Below are 19,341 nucleotides of genomic sequence, written 5' to 3'. Positions count from 1 at the left end.
TAAATCCTTGAGCTCATATTGGGAGAAGACCATTTTGGGTTCAAGCAGATTGGCTTAAAGAAGCAATTCTGGGGGAAAAATAAGGTGAGAACAGGAGTGGTATCCCTTTAAAAATAAATAAGAGAAATTATTCTTGTTTATATGGAACAAAATAGGGCACTAAATGGTGCTTCCTACAGCAAACAGGTGTTCTGGAAACTGACAAGATTTCATGATCGTAGCCATCCATGTTCCTTTATTCCCAGCTATTAAATCTCCACGTAGTGTGAACCCACAGAGACACCTGAAACCTTTACAGATGGCACTGTGTATCCAGCTCTTTGTAATGTTGGATCTAGTATAACCCCATGGGAGACACATGAACACATGAAGCTGCCTCATGCGGAATCAAACCCATGGTCCATCAAAGTAACCAATGTCTACACAGACTGGTAACAGCTCTACAGAGTCACAGGCTGAGGTCTTTTCCATCTTCTCCTCCCTGATCCTTTTAACTGGAGATGCTGGATGATTGAACCTGGGATCTTCTGCATGCCAAGCAGATGTTCTGCCAGTGAGCCACAGCCCCTCCCTAATCAGAACTTGTCCACATCAAAGGTGGGAAGCGCAAAGTCCTTCAAGAACAATCTGGAGTAGAGATTGCAACATCCAGAGGTCTCCTTAAAGAAAGACAAAGCTAAGTATCATCAGTTTATTGATTACAAAAATAGAGGATGATCTTATTGTGAAGGACACTATGTGATGGAATAAGGAAGATTAATTCTGTAAAATAACCTACAGATATTGACCCGAAGGGTGTGGATAAGACCTTGTGGCATATGTAGCAACTGAGATGACCTTGTAATAAAATTCTGTCCCAAGGTTCCTTTCCTCCAAAGAATGGCAATACAATATTCTGTCTGGGGTTTGTTAATTTATGTTTAACCTCAACCCATTAGCAAAGCAGGTCCCTGTGTTCCATAATTAACCAGAATTTCTGGTTGCTTCCTGATTGAGGCAAAGCTATTATGCCACCTGGCATGACATATTCTGCAATTCCCACGGAGCTTCTATTTTTATCCTGTCTTCTTTTGCCTCAGAGAGCTCTTATTTCCAAGGACACCGAGATTCCAGCTAGGATTCAGTCATGAAGATCCTTTACAGTTTCCTTTTGGGCATCCTCTTCCTAGTCCAGGCTACTCCAGGTGAGCAACCCCACGGGTGTCTTGACATTATCAGTATCCTGCTGAAAATGCAGCATTGGTTAACCTGATCCATTAATCCCTAAATCAGTGGTTTATATCAACATTCCTGTGAGCATTGGACAGAGCTATAAAAATGCAGTAAGAAAGCATGGAATATTGGATTAGCTATCAAGAGCAGCTTTCTAAGAATCTTAGGTTTCTTTTTCTTTTTTTTTCCAAACTAGGCTTAAGACTCTGAAGACAGGGCTAAAAGAATGTGGGCAGCATATAATGAAATCTTAGAAGCCAAGTGGGTGGTGGAAATAAAATTTCCAGGGGGCAGGAGGCAGAGTGTTGTTGTCTGGTAAAGTAATTTACTTCTTCTAATGAGAATGGAACGAAATATTAATAATGTTTGGCAGTTGTATAGTGCTTTGAAAGAAAGGGAAAGAGCAGGTTGACCAGGGCTTTCTGGAGAGTTCACGGCAAAGGCAAAATTGGAGTTGTTCTCCATTAACACTTGCTCACGGGTTATCTCCTTTGCTCTATGTTACTGTAACCTCAAGGCTGGACTGTGCTAACCAGCTTTACCTGAAGCCATCCTTAAAGATGAATCAGAATACTGTAAACTTTGCATCAAACACATTGGGCATGTGAATGTGCTATTTTGAACTATCATATGAGGAGCTGATAGATCTTCTTGACTTGCTGAAGTCTGATTTGAGCAGCATGTCAGACGCTCACTGTGGGGGGGGGCTGTGCTTGCTAAGTTTTGTCTCTTTATTATTTGTGACCATCTTGGGTGCTTGCAAAGGAGGAGGCAGCATCCGTTCCTAGGGCCACCCTTGGGTCATATTGTTAAAATTGCTCAAATTCCCCCTTACTGTATATCCTCAAAATGCTGACAATCCAACAGATTGCTTTTTATGTTTATTTTTTATAGTTAATCATAAGAGGGTTATTTGGGGATAGAGAAGTTAAGCAGATCAGATGCAAGCAAAGAAAAAGAGTTTTTTTTTATACCCTGCTTTCTACTACCCAAAGGAGTCTCAAAGTGGTTTACAATTGCCTTCCCTTCCCTTTCCCCACGACATACACCCTATGAGGTAGGTGAGGCTGAGAGCTCTCTGAGAGAATTGTGACTGACCTAAGGTCAGTGGAGGTGTGGAGAATCAAACCTGATTCTCCAGATTAGAGCCAGTTTGGTGTAGTGGTTAGGAGTGCGGACTTCTAATCTGGCGAGCTGGGTCTGATTCTGCGCTCCCCCACATGCAACCAGCTGGGTGATCTGGGGCTTGCCACAGCACCGATAAAGCTGTTCTGACTGAGCAGTGATATCAGGGCTCTCTCAGCCTCACCTACCTCAAAGGGTGCCTGTTGTGGGGAGAGGATAGGAAAACCATTTTGAGACTCCTTCGGGTAGAGAAAAGCGGCATACAAGAACCAACTCTTCTTCTGAAGGCCCCCACTCTTAGCCACTTCACTTAGCTAGCTCTAATTAAAATTGTGCAAAGCCTTTCATACTTATCATTGTTCAGATGCTGATCCCAGGCCCCTTTGTGTGCAAAACTTGAAGCAAACCAGAAGAAGGGCAGTGTCCTACAGGGGATCATAGTTTTGAGGGCAGCCTCTGGCTCACTACATGGAAACATGGAGCTGAATCCAGCAATGCATAGGATGAAAAAGAAAGTAGCTGGGTGTTGTTTCACTTTTGCAAGAAGTGGAAGGGTCAGGATTTGTAGATTGGGATGTTAATCCAATGCAGGCATCACAGTAGGGCTAGAACCATTTGGGGTGACAGCAGTGCTCTAGCAAAGGGAAGGATTAGACCAGCTTCAGGATCATTTTCTCTCCTTCACCATCCCACAGGTGAAAATATTTTTAGATTTTATTACAAAATCTTTATCCTCTAAATTCCTCGTTGGGAAGCAACAGGGATTCAGCCACAGTCGGGAATGGAGACAATGTTACATAGTGGTTAGGGCAAAGGATTAAAATCTGGGTGGATTCCAATCCCTTGTCTGAGATGAAACTTACTTGTTCATAGAATCATAGAATCATAGAATCATAGAATCATAGAATCATAGAATCATAGAATCATAAAATCATAGAATCATAGAATCATAGAATCATAGAGTTGGAAGGGGCCATACAGGCCATCTAGCCCAACCCCCTGCTCAACGCCGGATCAGCCCAGAGCATCCTAAAGCATCCAAGAAAAGTGTGTATCCAACCTTTGCTTGAAGACTGCCAGTGAGGAGGAGCTCACCACCTCCTTAGGCAGCCTATTGTTGATCGTGGACCACTCATACTCCCTCAGCCTTACCTGCCACAGGGTTGTTGTGAGGATAATCAAGAAGGTTCCCACTGTAGGAAGCTATACCCTGATGTTCACAGTACAGGGGAACCTAGCTTATACCAAGAAAAGCAGAAATTTTCTCATATTGTGTTTCAACAGGGGACAGTCACCTCATCACTTGTGCCTCCATGGGTGGATTTTGCATGCTGCAACCTTCTCAGACCTGCCCATCGGATGTAACCATAGATGCACCATGTCATGCCAAAGCAAAATGCTGCTTGAAGGATGCTTGACATAGGCCCTTTTCCTGAACCCCCTCTGCTAGCTGCCTATGCTTTCATGACCTGGTACACCGCAGCTGAACCACAGAGGCCTCAGAGGGCAATGATTCCCTGGCCACTCTACAACAAAGACCTAGGAATGAGCACCACTAATTCATTGGAAATCTGATTGTCTCATATTTAGTTAGCTGTACATTTAGTTAACTGTGCTTTAACTGTATGTTTTTTTATCTCTGCTTGGTCACCATCTCAAGTCATTCAGTTATAAACAGTGTGTTCAACCTGCCTTGAAAGGTTGACTGTAAATGATTACAATCATTTAAAACCCTATGGAAATTGTTTGGGACTCTTTACTTGCTCAAGTATAAGGGAAGGCTTGCCTGTTCCATCAAGGGGGTAAAATCAGGATTTGAAGTTGAGATGCCATTGCTTCAGGGAGCCAAACTGGCCTTCAAGCACTGATTTGCATGGTCTAGTCATCATGAAAGGGGTTCCTGGAGGAAGGGGTGCAGAACAGCTCTGTTTCATGCAGTGTAAGTAGCAGAAAATTTTCTAATATCCAGGCAATACCCAACACCCAGGTATACAGGATAACTTGGGTGTATCCCATCTGTTTAAAGTTTAGGGTACTTGGGCACAATGGTATCTTTTCCCCATCTCCTTGCATCAATCAAGCAGGGTTAGAGAAAGCAAACTCAACTACCTCTGTTGCCCTGGAAAAGCAGCATTGCTAAATTTGGTAACCCTTATTTCACTTGTCACAAATACATGGGCACACCTACATCCTGCTGCAGTAGACCATTTGGGGCAACCTCTTTTGTCCGTCCAATACCAATTCCACACCAGTGGCATTGCTCGGGGCTGCTGCCAGTGTGTTGTGATGGAGCGGCATGCTCCGCTGCTTCTTGTATCCCCATGGGGGACCTTTTTTGCACCAGGTCCACTCTGGATGACTACCTCCACACAGAGGCAGCCTGGAAAGAACAGTTCCACTACCTAGGAAGGCAGCGTTTTTTTGTTTTTTTTATTTGCCCAAAGGTTGCATTGTGTCATAACACAATCCCATTGAGAATCTGAGAAGGTTGAGAAAACTGTTACTTTATATAATATAAACGTATTGACTTGCAGGAAGGCTGGAATAAGATGCAACACAAGAATGTTGGGTATAAACATGGCCACAGCTTTATTACTTCCCCATGGGAGGGTTGGCGCAGCATGGGAGAGGGAGCCTGATAGCAGTCTGGACAGCACCAAAAACCTGCAGAGTCCAGAGGCACCCTGGCGATCCGCACCATTCCCAGCCAGGAGAGCAGATCCCCTTGCCCAATGAATTTTGCCCTACCGGAAGCAACCTACGTGGGGGAGCCAACAGACACCCATCTCTTTTGGCAATCCCCCGGCCGCCTGGAAAACGAGCCCCTGGCTGCTCAGCCAGGTCAGCCACGCTCATTTATATGCTACCTAATAGCCCAAACCTCAGGAAGTCCGATCGCCCATGGGACTCCCTGCCAATAGGCTCCATCCCATGCAAACCCACAGCTGCGATGAATTATTAACCGTGAAATGACCCCTCAAGACACAGAACAAGTCTGTAACCACATTAACATAGGTTGGGTGGGAGGGAAGCTACTCTCCACAGCATCCTGGGAAAAAGCCTGGGACCCACACATGTGGCACCTTTTATAGGCGCCGCGGTTCGCCCTGACATCATGCGTGCTGGCTGCGTGCCTGGCACACACAGGCTGCTGGGGTGGTTGGGTCCGCCTCCAGCCAGCCCTCCGTGGGCTCAACAAGTGGTCATGGTAAGTCTCAGCTTCTTTTTTCATTTGAATTTTATTTATGGGGCTCAAATATATAAAAGTATTTAAAAAAACAATAAAAACAGCAGGGAATGACACAAGTTAGTTAAGTCCTTACATCCAAAGTCCTAACGTGTTTCGACCTAACGTGTTTCTTCCTCAAAGGTCTATATGTAGTACATACAATTGTTTTAGAAAAACACACAGTTATACATAAAATATGTTTTCATTTTTCAACCACCATGGTGGTAAACTAACTTCCTGTGAATAACAAAAATGTGCCAGGGTTAGTACAAAGATTTCCAGACTTAGGATCTAAAAATACTCAAATAGATAGATAGTAGTGGCTCCTTACTAGATTCAAGTGGAGGTCCCTTCCATATCCACTGGATGTTAAATGTTCTTATACCAATAAGGGTATTTCAAGGGACTGTCTTCAGTAACCTGTTTTAAAAAGGAGATGCATTTTTAGTGGTTCCTAATTTAATTTAATCTAGACAGCATCCTAAAAAGCAGAGACATCACCCTGCCAACAAAAGTGTGTTTAGTCAAGGCTATGGTCTTCCCAGTTGCAATGTATGGCTGCGAAAGTTGGACCATAAGGAAGGCCTGGAAGAATTGAGGCTTTTGAACTCTGGTGCATGAGAAGACTCTTGCGAGTCCCTTGGACTGCAAGGCGAACAAACCGGTCAGTCCTAGAGGAGATCAGCCCTGACTGCTCTTTAGAAGGCCAGATCCTGAAGATGAAACTCAAATACTTTGGCCACCTCATGAGAAGGAGGGACTCCCTGGAGAAGAGCCTAATGCTGGGAGCAATCGAGGGCAAAAGAAGAAGGGGACGACAGAGAATGAGGTGGCTGGATGGAGTCACTGAAGCAGTAGGTGCAAACTTAAATGGACTCCGGGGAATGGTAGAGGACAGGAAGGCTTGGAGGATCATGGGGTCGTGATGAGTCGGACACAACTTTGCACCTAACAACAATAACAAATTTTACAAACTTTTTTCTAGTATTTTAATATTTTAGATATTATCCATTTACATACCTTCCCTAGTTTTGAACAAAACCTGCTATGTGCTCTTGTGTGCCTATCAAAAGATACAATAACTCCAGTGTTAAATACTTTCCAGGGGAGCGGGGGAAGGATGTGAGGTGAGGTGATGCACTGGTTTTCTGCTGAATCATGCAGAGAGAGACCAAATGGAAGAATGGGGGAAGAGAGTAACTATTATTGAACTGGATATCCCTAGACCACAGTTACACACAGAAAAAAACATATAACATACAGAAAACGGATAACATATCTTAGCTCATAGACACATCCAGTCAATTCAAGCCATCTGGTGCCAGAGTTTTTAATGCATGAATCCAGAAACTTTTTCTTCTCCTCAGTTTGTGTAGAAGCTGACCTTCTGTGGCTTTTACTTTTTCAGTCACTCAGAAGTGCAGATCTTTCTCCATGTGGTCCAAGGACATCCCATGGGGTACGTTAGGGGCGAGCATCCTCCTGTTTCTAATGCAATTAAGCTGTTCTAATATGTGAACCTTGGTCAAGCTAGTGGACAATCCTACATATTGAAGTTTACATTTTTCACATTCTATCATATAGACAATGCCTTTGCTGTTACAATTCACAAACTCGTTGATGCAAAAAGTTTTAACTCTCGTTGAGTTCTGAAACATTTTTCTCTTGTCAGAATGTTTGCATGCCGCACAACCACCATACGGAAAAAAACCTTTTGGCATGTCTCTGCCATCTACAGTGCAATTATTCCTTAATCCTACTTCCTTAATCCTTAATTCCTTAATCCTACTTCTGATCAGCATGTCCTTAAGATTTTTTGAACGTTTGTATGCAAACAAAGGAGTCTTACTACATCTGGGGACACTAGGGGCCATTCCGCATGACTTAAATGTAGCCAAAGTCTTACCTTTCGTGAACGCTATTAATTTAACGTTCTGCATGACATCATAAGCAAACTGCAAAACTCCTGCCGAACTCCTGCAACGATCGGAATGTTATAGCGCTTAGGGGGAAATCCAGAAAAGTGGATTCCCCCTGAAAAAACGCTACACTACTGAGCACGCTGCTATACATCAGTGAAAGACATGTACATTCTCAAAATAGCGGTAGAAAGAATGTCCCTCTCCTCGCTCTCGCCCCCGATCTTCCAGGGACGCGATCGCCATTTTTTCCCCCTTAAAGAGCAACGAACGAACGAGGCTTCTCCAGCTAAAGTCCCTCCAGAGAAGTGATTGATTAACAGTAAAACAAAGCTCCCTACTGCAAGTGTCTTTAAAGTTCCCAAGCACAATACAGCCCCCGTGTTCGACACTGCCCGTAATTTCGGCCACAAATTGTGCCCATGGGGGGGGGGTTACTTGAACAGCGTGTAAACGATTAAGCACCAGCTCCTACACCAGCAAAAAAGCTCATTCTGAGACAATGATTGAACAAATATTTGTTGCAACTGGTGTGTTTGCGTTTTTAAAAAACAGTTTTTAAAGGGAAAGGGCCTTTTCGGGAGCATGAACACAACAGTCCATTGGCTGTTCTGTTTGAAGCGCAGAAAAAAATCTCTTCCTTTGTTATGATTCCAGCGAGACCTGAAACCTGTGGGGAATGAATACAATGCTACCAGGACTTCAGTATTCCACTAAAATTAAAGGTATGCAGAATGACGAAATTCCACTATTAAATATAGCGTTTCTGCATACTGAAAACATTTAGCAACATTGGTCCTTGTACGGAAAGGCCCTAGATAATACATGCTACTGGGAGGCGGGATATAAATTAAATAATAATAATAATAATAACAACAACAACAACAACTTGGCAAGGGGCAGGGCCAAGCATGCCTATTTAAGGCACCACATGCGTGCCCTCTGCCTCTTTGCCCTGTCTCTTCAGCTTCCCTCCCTCCCACCGTGTTTCATAATGGTTGTGTCGGTTTGAGCACTGAATTTATTGTCACAGCTATGGGGGTTTTCCATGAGAAGGGGCCCTGTCTGTGTACAGGAGCCCCTGGAGGTTTGGTGGGACCTCCTAAGAGCAATTGACCTATCACTGGAGTATAGTGCAATAGAAATAAGCCAATTATGAATTAAGGGAGTGAGGGACCTAAAAAAGCCCTCCTGTGATATAGGGCAGAGGTGGCAGGTACAATGGATTGCAGCAGGGGAAACCAGCCATTGGGATGCTCCACAGCCAGTAGCAACAAGAGTCCTGTTGCCATGTGTAAGCAGCTTCAGCACATAAAAAGGTAAAGGTAAAGGTATCCCCTGTGCAAGCACCGAGTCATGTCTGACCCTTGGGGTGACGCCCTCCAGCGTTTTCATGGCAGACTCAATACGGGGGGGTTTGCCAGTGCCTTCCCCAGTCATCACCATTTACCCCCCAACAAGCAAGCTGGGTACTCATTTTACCGACCTCGGAAGGATGGAAGGCTGAGTCAACCTTGAGCCGGCTGCTGGGATTGAACTCCCAGCCTCATGGGCAAAGCTTTCAGACAGCTGCCTTACCACTCTGCGCCACAAGAAGCTCTCCTCAGCACATAGACAGATCCAAATGGCTGATCATTGTGATGTCACAATGTCCATAATGGGATCTTTGACTGGGGAATGGTACTCCTGAGAGCTATGAAGCATTATTCCCTGCCTTATTATTAGCTCCTGCCTACAGGAGGGAGATTGGAAGAGCAGGCACTCTGTTTTCCCTAGTGTTACGCATGGCAGGATCCCTGCCTTATGCCTTGGCACACTGTCTTCTATAACCAATGGCACCCCACAATAGTCTAGGCTTAAGCTAAAGCCATGACACTGCTAGGGTCAGCCAAGCCAGGCCAGACTCCATCTTAGAAATCTTGCTCTCTGCCTCAGGTTTGGAAATCCAGGTGCCTCCATGCCCTACTCTCGACCCCCCCCCCATTGTATTTCTAAGTGAGTGGACTGGCTTCCTCCTGTTTGCCTAAGGGCTCCTAGGAAAATCCTTTGTCTTGCAACATTTTTCACACTTGGCCCCTCTGCCAGGGGATATTTCCCCCACATCCTGCCAGCTAGACCTGATGGCTCTCTTCCTCAGAGCCATTAATACCTTTATCCAAATCCATTTACGGCCATCACCCCCCCCCACTTGGCCAGGTATTGTCCTAATCTCCGGGGACCCTGGAAACTTCCAGCACATGCTTACCTGAGCCTTGGCACGTAGCCCCCTTCCCAAAATCCTATAAAAACTGTGGCTTCACACAGACACTCTGAGTGTCTTCCAACCCGGGACCTCCCACGCTGGTTCGTGCTCCTTCCTCTGACCCACCACTCCTCGGACAGGTAACTATCAAGCCTTCCACTCTTCCTCCCCCTTCTCTATATGACTGCTTGTATGTGTGTTAGCTATTTGTGTGTCTTTTTGTTATTTTCCTTTCAATAAAAGCTTATATTACTATTTTACCATTTAAATCTGTGTTTGCCTTGAGTTCCTACAGGCGTAATAACCCTCGTATACAAAGGTAACGATCCGATAACGCTAAGTTACCCCCCTCTCGCAGCATTTGAGCTAATATTCCCCACAAGCTCAAAGATACGTGTTTTAGGACACGTGTCCAGCAATTTGGGTAACAGATTATGGTGGAGAATGCGGGCAATTGCCCCAGGCTTACTCGGGAGTAAAGTGGACGCACGGCACTCTCCAGTAACCCAGACGTAAGGGGAAAAGCCCGTTTGAACTCTTGGCATAAGTGTGTGAATGTGCTCTTGGAAGTGTGCTTTCTAAAAGGGTTGGCCTCTCTCTCTCTTTTCTACCCTTTTGCTACTGTTTTGCTCCTGCTGGAGATTAGTTTCCTTTAAGGCTAGGAACACCGAGGCAAGGTTTTCTTAGGCTTAGACGGGCGGGTGGACGAAACGCACCCAACAACTAGGGATTTGCCAAGCGTAGGAAGGCGTTAGGCAAAATTCCTCTTAGCTGTAGGAAGGACCAGGAAAATCCCCCTACTGCTAAAATCTGTGCAAGCAGAGTCGCTCTCTGTAGCACAAAACTGCCCTGCGGCCGCAGGAGTTGGAGTTTCAAGTGTCGGGAGTGGCACGAGAACTCAAGCGGGCTTTGCGAAGCTCAGATGATCCAGGTTTTGGTAATTTTCCCCGTGTTTAGGAAAGCCAGGGCGATCCTAACCGAATAAATTAGCTGGTACCCTCAGGTTTTCTTGGTAGTTTTGTCCCTGAATCGAGAGAGCCCCGGCCATCTCGGTATAAAATAAGAAAACTAGCCAAACCCCGTAAGGACGTGCCTTGACGGGAGCCCTTCCCCCTTTTCCCCTTGCCGCTTTGAAGGATATAGAAGCCGCAAGAAAATCCCCCAGTGATCTCTTCCCTAAAAATACCTTCAGGTTTTCGGTGGTTTTCCCGAGGATCAAGTGCGCTCCAGCAATCTTGATTGGAAAAATCAGCCATCTGCTTGGTTTTTCGGTAGTTTTTGCCCTGAACTGAGAAGAGCCCCGGCCATTCTCAGCCAAAAACAAACTAGCCACACCCGTAAGAGGTTAAACTCCACGGGATCCTTTTCCCTCTCTCCCCTGCTGTTTAAGAGACGAGCAGCGGCTGCCCCTAAACTCATCCCCTCTGTGCTTGCTTGCCCAGCGACAAGAAGCCAGAAAACCAAGCCCCGTCCCCTTTAAGATCTTGGAAATTAATAGGAAGAAATGGCATCCAGATTCAATCTGACTGGCCTGATTGCCCGTAAGGAACCAGCAGACAAATTGACACTCTGGGTGACCAAGAAGGGCGGCCGGAACCCCTGGCGCCCGGGAGCTTTCAAAAGCTCCAACCCCCTGGAAACCCTTACCGAGGCTTTCCAAGAATGGTGTAACACCAGGAAGCTCGGGGGTGGCAGTAAGGACTCTTATGCCACTTGGGGTATGTTTGTTGCCCTTCAGGACAGTGTAGCCCAGATTGCTGAGCTGCAACATGCCCTAGAGGAGAAGGATGCTCTACTGAAGGAGCAGGAAGCTCAACTAACTGACCGTCTCGAACAACGGGAGGCCCAGTTAGTTGAACTCCTGGAACAGCGTGAGGCTCATATCTTCCACCTCTCCGATGAGATGGAGGACATGAGAACTGAGCGCTTGAGTGCACGGGTGGAGAAGGCTCATCAGCTTCAGACCATCCAGGAACTAGAAAGTCAGCTCCAAGCCACAAGGCAAAGAGCTGAGGTAGCAGAGGCTCGCATTCTCGAGCTAGAAGCAGAGCTAGTTAAGATCAAGGGAGCTGCACAGTTCCTAGTGGAGAACAATGTGGCCAAGCATGCTCAAGTAAGCCATGAGGCATGCCATAGAAAAATGCAGCAACTTGAAAAGCAGTTAGAGCTCCAAAGGGCTCTAGTTGCCACAATTCATACAGAGACTCTTCCCCTTCTACCTTCTGAGCCTCTGCCAGAAGAAATAACCCCCAAAATGTTCATAGAACCCCAAGGGGAAAATTCAGCTCCCTTCCACCCAGTTCTAGTTACAACCCCTGCAGATAGAACTGAGAGGCAGGAAATCCAGAAACAGCTGCCCATTGCAGGCCAGCTTAGAGAATCAGGTACTCTTGAATTTCCCACTAACCAGGACTCCACAAATTTAAACATTCAGGCAAACAGTGGTCTCCACTCTCAGTACAGGATCAAGAGGGAGAACCGCTTTAATCAGAATCACCCCAATTCTAATAGGAATAGAGACAACCGCTCCCTGCAGCCACCTAATGGCTGGAGCAAACAAAAGCCAGGAGAAAGGAGTAAGCCACAAAATGGTTTCCCTTCAAATAATTTTCCCCCAAATACTCTCAAACCTAAATACTTTCAGAATAGAAATTCTGCCCCTCAGCAGCAGAATAAAATTAGTGACCGGATTTTTCTGTGGCGGGAACTTAGAAATGCTGGAGCAGACATGTCCCAGTATCATGACCAACCAACATCTGTACTTATGTTTGGTTTTGTAAAGGCCATTAGAAAGAAAAGGAACAGAGACATACTTAGATGTGAGCTACAGAAAACTAGCCCCATAGAAATTTCTTCTCAATCCCCTAAGGACTGGCAGAAGGAAATAGAGAAATTTAAAACTCTTACCCAGAAACAAGATTTAGAAATTAAGGATCTTAATGAGAAAAACAAGGAATTCCAGGGTGAACTTTTTAAATGTAAAAACCCATTTGCAAAATGTACTGGATTTCCAAAGCCACACAGATAATAAATTGAAAAGAAAATACAGCAGATCCAGTAACCCAGCTTCACCTCTTGTCTTTAAAGAAGAGGAAATATTCTCAGTTCCCCCATCACAGAGTCAGGAAGGAAACCCTGCCTCTGAACCTGTACAGAGTTCCAAAATCCAAGGTGACAACCATTATTTTAACAGGGAAGAATTTGTTGCAAGGACAACATTCCTTTTCAATTTTCTCTTAGCTTCCCTCCTCCCAGTAAATGTTGCAAGCAAAGTTAACAGATTCAATGATATACACAGGAAAAATAATGGTTCAACATGCGTGCTTTAATTTTTACTTTAAAAATTTTCAAATTTTAAATTTGGCTGCAAGTGGTAGAGCCTCCAGCTATAGTTGCAGTCACACTGAAACAGCCACTATTTTGCAATCTTAAAACAGACTCTCTTTGTCTAACTGCCTTCCTAGGCACTCAGCCCCATGACTCATGCCTTGCTCTCCCCCATCCAGGCAACTAATCCACATAACAAAGGACTGAAAGTATTCCTTCTTCCCAAATCAGTAAGGGAAGAAGTTTTGTTTCTTTAAAGACCTCAGAGAGAATCTAAGGGGGGGAGAGTACAGTAAAATTGTTCTGTTCTAAAACATGTTTTGTTTTAGTTTTTATTTTAAGACAATTTTGGCTGCTTTTAGTATTTGAAATATTTTCTCTTTGAGAAAAAGCATTCCCTCCATAGTTTTTCCCTCTGACATTTTTACTTCCTATTTCAAATTTTAATTGCAGTTAACACTTTTTTTCCTTTTTTCGTAAGAAAAATCTGTTTTTGCAATTTTGTTTTTGTTTTGAATATGTTTAGAAAGCTTCATACAGACCTTTCATTTGGGCACTCAGGCTTCCACTCAGCCTGACTCCTATGAAAAGGCACTCTGTGTATGTACAGAGGAACAGTCTTTCCTCCTTAAGAACACAATTATTTTGACACACTATTGTGTAATGGGACTCTGACTTCATCTTCATGTTCCTCTCATTCATTCTTTCCCACTCATATTCTCAGCAGTACTCCAATGTAACTTTTAAAAGATGTCAATCCACAATATTTTGCAAATTCTTTTGCCATGTTTTTGAGTCCTCTTTTAATTAGGAGTCCTCTCTTGTGCTCTTTATTGCAAGATCTTTATAGATCACTATCCAAGTTTTGTTTTTAAGCTTTCTTTTTGTGTTTTGATTTATCTTATGTTCCTTATAGAGAAAAATCTGTAGTATGTTTTCTGCTTATGCTTTTAACCTATTGCATAGAGCTTCTATTTCTTTTTGTGCTTATTAACTTGGGAAGCAATTGACCAGATTCTACCTAGCAATTCTTATTTTTTCCCCTCATATATATGTGTGTGTATTTGAGCTGCTAATCTATTCATTCATAGACCATTTGCAACATGTTTGCAGGAACCTTTAACTTTGGCTCTTTGATTCTTTTTCTGAATGCTTCTTTTTACACAACAGTGCAGAAGGCCAGTAGACCTAGCATCCAAAAACTATCTTCTTACAGGACTTGAAGGAATTTCTCTCCTCTTGTGTATTTCTACAAGTATCTTGCTTCAGTCACCCATAGTAATCTATCAGTTTTCTCTCAAATTCCCAAACTCACCAGGAGTTTGGCAACCTCCTTCTCTTGTTTTATGATTGCTCTAATCTCCCTCTCTCTCCCTGGAGATGGCATCTAGCTCCTCTTAATTTCTATTTTCAGTCTCTGTAAGGTCATGGTGGGCACCCACCACAGTAGATCTTTTTGACAGTCACTTATGGGGGCACCCCTCTGCTCCAATCTTTCATTTTGAGTTCATTGTCTTCAAAGCTCTAAATTTTTGAGTATTTTTCCTAATCTGTATATCCATCAGGCTGTGTGCCTACTTGAGCCCAGCCTCAACAGACTTTGCAGCATCACTCTTTGCAGCTGCACACACTTCTCCACTGAACTTTTGTCAATCTTTGTCTTCAAAGCTCTCAATTGGGTGTCTCCCCCTTGAGCTCTTCAGCTCCACTGTGCTGTTGATGCCCTGGGCCACTCAAACATTCTTGCAACCCGCGTCTGCCAAGCCTGCCCTAGTGAGGCTCCAGGCTTGTGCATCACAAACCTCAGATCGCCAGGCCAGTTCCTGATGGTCCTGCCTGTGTGCTCTTCACCTGTATCCTGCTCGCCAACCTCCAGACCTGACCTGGTCAAGATGACAGCGATCCTCTGCCTGCGTTTGCTATGGATGTGTCCTGTGGTCATGACCTGCTGTTCTGCGCTTTCTGCCCCAGCCTACTTGCTGGTGAACTACTGATGCTTGCTGTTTACCCCAGCTCCTGTTCTATGAAGCCTCGCTGCCCAGCCTGCCTGCTGCTTCTTCTATGTGCAATCTCTGACCCTGCATACCCTCTGACGCCCTGGATTAGTGCCTTCACTGCCTCTTCCCCTGCCATTTCAGTCACAAGGGGGGGGAGAAAGATCAACTGGTATGCTGAACACATCTCCAGCTATTGGCTTGTTTCCACAACCACTTTTTTTTTACTCCCATGGAGGAACCTCCTTTACCATTCTATGTGTTTGCAAACATCATCCAGCAATATCTTACAACAACAACAAAATATATATATGCATATATATATCAACATATTCAACTGCTGATCCAGTTGCTCATCCTCATCAATCCTCATGTTCAACTATTCAAGGAATCTCCAGCTTCACTCCCACCTTTACCAATGGGACAAGGGGGGGAGGGAGTTTTTCAAACTGTATTGTCTGTATTCCAAATTGTATTGTGCCCCGTATTTCAACTCACTGCCTATTGCATTGTGCCTGTATATGTTTTGCTAAATTGCTTAGCTTTACCTTGTTCTTATTGCATTGCTTATTAGAAGCCATTGCTTAGTTCATTGTCTAACTTTTTAGTGTCTACCACTTTCTGCCTGCTTCATAGTAATTGCTTGATATTCATTGCCAGCATTTTTAGGATTGCCTAGTGCTCGCATTCTAAAATATTGCTCAGGTATTGCCCACAGTTTCCTGCCTGCATAGAATTTGGTTTTCGCTGCATTTGCTTTTTGTCTATTGTTTGCTAGATTGCCTTGCTCAACGTATTAGTTTGCATTGGTTCATTGCTTTATTCATATGGTGGAGACCTCACGCTTAGCTAGTTCATAGTTCATGTATGTTACATTTAGTTTTGAGTGGCTGTGGTAAAGAGGAGCAGCAACTTCACAGCTTTCCTTAAGTCACCCAAACCCCTCCTAAATGTGTTTTGTTTTTAATTTGGCTTAAGTTTTTGTAGTGGCAGAAGATGGCCCCACTTTTCTCTCTGAATTTCTAGTCTGAATTTCAATCTTTGCCGCCACTAACACAGTATATTGGTCTGTAGTGAATAAATTGGACATATAATTCACTACAGAAGGGGGGGAATGTTACGCATGGCAGGATCCCTGCCTTATGCCTTGGCACACTGTCTTCTATAACCAATGGCACCCCACAATAGTCTAGGCTTAAGCTAAAGCCATGACACTGCTAGGGTCAGCCAAGCCAGGCCAGACTCCATCTTAGAAATCTTGCTCTCTGCCTCAGGTTTGGAAATCCAGGTGCCTCCATGCCCTACTCTCGACCCCCCCCCCCATTGTATTTCTAAGTGAGTGGACTGGCTTCCTCCTGTTTGCCTAAGGGCTCCTAGGAAAATCCTTTGTCTTGCAACATTTTTCACACTTGGCCCCTCTGCCAGGGGATATTTCCCCCACATCCTGCCAGCTAGACCTGATGGCTCTCTTCCTCAGAGCCATTAATACCTTTATCCAAATCCATTTACGGCCATCACCCCCCCCCACTTGGCCAGGTATTGTCCTAATCTCCGGGGACCCTGGAAACTTCCAGCACATGCTTACCTGAGCCTTGGCACGTAGCCCCCTTCCCAAAATCCTATAAAAACTGTGGCTTCACACAGACACTCTGAGTGTCTTCCAACCCGGGACCTCCCACGCTGGTTCGTGCTCCTTCCTCTGACCCACCACTCCTCGGACAGGTAACTATCAAGCCTTCCACTCTTCCTCCCCCTTCTCTATATGACTGCTTGTATGTGTGTTAGCTATTTGTGTGTCTTTTTGTTATTTTCCTTTCAATAAAAGCTTATATTACTATTTTACCATTTAAATCTGTGTTTGCCTTGAGTTCCTACAGGCGTAATAACCCTCGTATACAAAGGTAATGATCCGATAACGCTAAGTTACCCCCCTCTCGCAGCATTTGAGCTAATATTCCCCACAAGCTCAAAGATACGTGTTTTAGGACACGTGTCCAGCAATTTGGGTAACACTAGTGTGTTGTTCAAACAAGAAACCAATAGTTGGTGAGATCACCCAAAACTCAGAACACGATTTTTTGCCAATTCTGACAAGTTAATTTCTAAAAACCAATAGTAGGCAAGGCTAAAGTGGCAAGAAGCTGTACAATCCTGGGCCTTTCCCTGTCACAGTATATTACAGAAGTCGGAAAGGAAAGCAGTCAGTTAATTAATAGCCAATCCATCCCAGCTGCACTTCTGTAGGCTTCTGGGAAACGTGCCAGGAGTTCCAGTACACTCTTTGCTTTCTTGGAATGGAACAGGTGCAAAACTCCACAGACCGGTCCTTCAGGTATGCCTCTTTTCTAAGCACCTAGGAATCCTATTGTGGTGCTACTGCTAAGAGACATTTTGCTTCTGTAGGACAGATGCATTGAGAAATGTACTGAAAGTATGCTTTTAAGCAGGACAGGCAGCAGTTTTTGCTAAAAGATGAGCCAGTTGGCTAGAGATGAATTCAGCCAAACAAAACTTGACAAATTCTGGCTGCAGTCCTAAGGACACTTTCCTGGGAATAAGTCTTTCTGGGGGAAATGGTGCTTACTTCTTAGGCATCTCACTTACAACGCAGTGCTAAAGGTTGTTTTCTTTACACCCTAAAACCCAAAGCCCAGGTTTGTCTGCTTCTGCTGGGATTTTTGACTAGTATCTTCCATATACATAGGAGGGAGAATATCACATATTACCCAACTCACTCAGTAAGTCTCCTAGAAACTCTAATTCATCCATCATAAGTTCAGAAGACAAGTCTATTTTAGTTAATACAAAAGCCTCCAAGAAATTTTAACGGCCAAACGAACTGGGTCAGTTTGTGAATTTTGTGGTGTGATAACACTCTGCTGCCCGATGTGCAAGAGACACCAAACTCATAAGGGATCTCTGGTTGACTCTATTCTACCTACCCTCCAAGGCTGTTAAGGATTTGATTTACAAAAGGTGCCCCCCCTTGTCCTCTCTTTTTTCCAAGTGCTGTAGTGCTCTTATCAAAGTCATTTTTTAAAACCAAACTGAATTAATTTAATGTGCGGAGAGTACAAGTGTAGGACATACTGTTCTGTCCCCTGTGCTGTGCATTGTCTACATGAAATGGATAGAAGCAGACATCTGGAGTTACTGGATTAGGTACCATCAGTATGCTGTTGACTAGCAACTCCTCTCTTGTTTCCTCCAGGCTTTGGGTTTCCTGGACCAGTGCCTGGAGATGATAATAGGCTGGATTAGAGCCAATAAACTGAAGTTTAATCCAAACAAGGCTGTGGTACTGGAAAGTGCTGTGGTTGCCAGTTAAAAAACTGGGTGATAGCCTTCTATGGATGGGATAGCAATCTCCTCTCCTTCCCTTTCTGAAATAATATATGTTTTGTCCTGATTAGCTGTTAAATTTGCCAGAAAAACAGGCACGTGTTTCTGAAATACCATTGAAAGCAGTGGGAAGAAAACAGAAGTAAACCAACGATTAGTTTTACAAAGCTCAAGGGGTAGGAAGTCAATCAAACTGTCTTCTAAAATTTCTCTTCACATCATTTTCAAGGCAACTATTATATACATAGGTACAAAATTTTAGAATGCAGCTTGCACATATGCCAACAAAAATGTCTTAAACACACTATAATCCTTCCTGAACCCAATTGCTCTTAATATCCAAAGTTTACCTATGTGAGATATTTCATTAAATCTTACTTTTCCAACTGAAGGACTTAAAAGAAAAAACTGATAAGTCTCTGTTACATGCAAAGCAATTTTGAGTATGCTGCTAAACCAAGAAAAGGTCTGGCACATCTTTCTGAAAAGGATCAACAATATAAAGGAGCTGCAAAGAATGGGCGGGATAAAAAAATTCCAAATAAATAAATAAGAAATAAATGATCTGTGCTCCCTAAGAACACAAGAAGAACCCTGTTGGCCCTCCAGATGCATTCGCTGGCAGGGGCTCCTGGGAAATGTAGTCCATGGACATCTGGAGGGCCGCAGTTTGACTACCCCTGGATTTGTTGTTGTTATGTGCGAAGTCGTGTCCGACCCATCGCGACCCCATGGACAATGATCCTCCAGGCCTTCCTGTCCTCTACCATTCCCTGGAGTCCATTTAAGTTTGCACCTACTGCTTCAGTGACTCCATCCAGCCACCTCATTCTCTGTCGTCCCCTTCTTCTTTTGCCCTCGATCGCTCCCAGCATTAGGCTCTTCTCCAGGGAGTCCTTCCTTCTCATGAGGTGGCCAAAATATTTGAGTTTCATCTTCAGGATCTGGCCT

General features: G+C 44.2%; 1 long non-coding RNA gene across 1 annotated transcript; it reads left to right on the top strand.

Annotated features, from left to right (window-relative positions):
- The first annotated feature begins 758 nt into the window (after window positions 1-758).
- On the top strand, window positions 759-4,073 carry LOC143834728 (uncharacterized). The gene is made up of 2 exons (XR_013229883.1): window positions 759-1,184; window positions 3,622-4,073. It is a non-coding gene; the product is annotated as an uncharacterized LOC143834728 (long non-coding RNA).
- Window positions 4,074-19,341: the final 15,268 nt, after the last annotated feature.

This window comes from Paroedura picta, chromosome 1 (assembly GCF_049243985.1).
Source record: "Paroedura picta isolate Pp20150507F chromosome 1, Ppicta_v3.0, whole genome shotgun sequence".
Classification (NCBI taxonomy): domain Eukaryota; kingdom Metazoa; phylum Chordata; class Lepidosauria; order Squamata; family Gekkonidae; genus Paroedura; species Paroedura picta.
The sequence above is the reverse complement of the archived record's forward strand: the minus strand, read 5'-3'. Positions and strand labels throughout refer to the sequence as shown.